The sequence below is a fragment of the Gracilinanus agilis genome, chromosome 4 (assembly GCF_016433145.1).
Source record: "Gracilinanus agilis isolate LMUSP501 chromosome 4, AgileGrace, whole genome shotgun sequence".
NCBI classification, from domain to species: Eukaryota; Metazoa; Chordata; class Mammalia; order Didelphimorphia; family Didelphidae; genus Gracilinanus; species Gracilinanus agilis.
This window is the reverse complement of record NC_058133.1, coordinates 161298689-161301383: the sequence shown is the minus strand read 5'-3', so window position 1 is coordinate 161301383 and position 2695 is coordinate 161298689.

Genomic DNA, 2695 nt, shown 5'->3' with positions numbered 1-2695 from the left:
AAAATGGAGATAATAATAGCATCTACCTCATGGGTTGTGGTGAGAACCAAATGAGATAATGTTTGAAAATGCTTAGCACAAGACCTAGTATATTGTAAGCACTATATAAATGTTAGATATTATTATAATGTTAGAAAAGTATACTTAGAGAGATCCTAAAGTTTACAACTCTGAGATGCTAGGTCATTTTCTGGCCTCTAGTTATTCAATTGCAGGTCCAGACCAGAACCATATAGCCAGAATGAGTCTTAGAGATAGCTTATTCTCCTTGACCCTCAGCTTCTTCATTTAATCTCTTTCTCCATAAGAAAAAACAATTTCTGAGAGTGAAATGACGTGTCTGAGGAAGAGATAAGTTTTGAACTCAGGTTTCTATACTCACAGGCAACTTAAAAAAAAGCTGTATAAAAGAGCCAATCATCCACCTCACTCATGCTGGTCCTTTATGGAAAAAAAAAATCAGGGTAAGCTTACTTTGGGTATGACAATTTCATCATAGACTCGATTATCTGCAGGTGTAGTTGTGTCCTTTTTGGTGTTGCCCTGGGTAACGAATGAAGAATCAGCATCTACAAAATACCAAATTTGCAGAATTATAGCATGTTAGAGCCTGATGGGGACCTTAGAGACAGTCCAATGTTTCTTCACTTTTTTCAGATATGGGAATTAGTGCCCACTGAAGGAAGATGATTTCTCCAAGGCTAAGCAAGTTGTTAGTGGCAGATCTCCTGGGTCCTTGTCCCATACCTACTGTATTATGTTTCTTCTCCCACCTTGCCACTGTGGGTGCTCAGTCCAGCCCTGACCCTTCATGGAGCCACAAGAGAGACTACCTTCTACTACCTACTCCCCTTCAGGGTTTCCTGAAGAGTTGGCTCAGGTTTTCAGTGCCCTCAATTCACTGAAGATTTTTTTCCTCTGGTCCGAGGGGATGAGTGAACAGCCTTGAGAGAGATCGCCTCAACTTTCCTTGTTAAGACCTTGCGGGTAAGTGAAGTTTGGGAACTGTTGTGACAACTATGACAACTTTTTCTTCTACTGAATTATTTTGTGAGTTATTATTCCACATGGGGATGTATTATCTTCTTTCTGAGACTAGTACTCCTCAAGGTAAGGGATCATATCTTGCATATCTTAATCCCATAAAGCAGAATCCTAGTGCAGGGCACATAATAAAGAATTCATTAACTTATTGTGGGTAGATTAAATAGGTTCAGACAGTTGAGTTTCCCATTGGATAGAAGTATTCTGAGCCATGGCTCTAAATTGATTAATCCATACCTCACACTCCTAGACTAATAGATAAATCCTGATATTCACAAAAGAGATGAAGCTAAGGGAGAAATGGAGACAACTATGAGAGCAATGGAGTTCTTAGGGATATCCCATAGTAACTTTGTTTTGGAAAGAACATAGAATCACTGGGGTAAGTGTTGGACTATCATTTCCTGACTTTTATCCCCAACCAACTCATATGCTTGGCCATCAGTCCTCCCAGTGTTTAAATTAATAGCACATTTACTTATTAAATTAATACTTATGAAGCACTTTAATGCTAGTAATCTTGTGAGTTAGGTAGTGTATTAATGCCCACATTTTAAAGATGAAAAAACTGAGGCCTAGAGCCTCTGGCTAAATGCCAGAGCTGGAATTCAAACCCAAGTTTTCTGACTCTGAGACCAGAAATCTTTTCAGTATGGTACATTATACCACATTGACCTGAGGGAATAATTCAGCATACCAAGAGAAGTTCAAAGTGGACACATGATTTAGGGTGATACCAAAAGCAAATCAGGGGTGCATAGGAAAAAAACACCTTTCAGGTCTATGAATAGGGGAAGCAAGAGACAGAGTATCACAGAAATTAAAATGGATACATTTAATTGCATGAAATTAAAAAAAGCTTTACACAAACAAAACCAGTGAAACAAGAAATAGAAGGAAAGAATGAACTTTTTTTAACAGCAAATATCTCTGATAAAGGTTTCATTTCTCAAATACATAGGGAATTGAGCCAAATTTATAAAAATTAGAATTATTTCTCAGTTGATAAATGGTCAAAGGATATGAACCGGCAGTTTTTAGAAGTCAAAGCTATCAATAATCATATGATAAAATATCCCAAATCATTCATAATTAGAGAAATGCAAATTAAAACAACTCTGAGGTACCACCTCATACCTATCAGATTGGCTAACATGATACAAAAGGAAAATAAAAAATTCTGCTTGGGACATGGAAAAATTCAGCCACTAATTAACTGATGATGGAGCCGTGAGATGATCCAACCATTTTGGAGACAATTTGGAACAATGCTTAAAGGTGTAAAAGTGAAATTTGGGGATGCCATCTAAAAGTGTATATATTTCTATGGACATGGGAAATGTATCAAAACTACATTTCCCGTGATCCAACATGGTCCAACTAGTTTCCGTTTCCGGGTCTTTGGGGCATGGGGAGGCCTACGTCAATGCAGAGAGGGTTTAAAATCTCCTGGGTTAGGAGGGAGTGGCCTCTTTGCGAGTAGGCCATGGCCAGGAAACAGGAGACAGTAATGGAGGCGGCAGTTTTGAATGCTTACAAGCGCGTGGTCTGATAACTTTATCTATAAACATGGCTTTAATTAAAATACTAATTTATATATTTATACCAGCCTTTATCATTTTTCATATTAATAAGGACAATAAAACTGTGC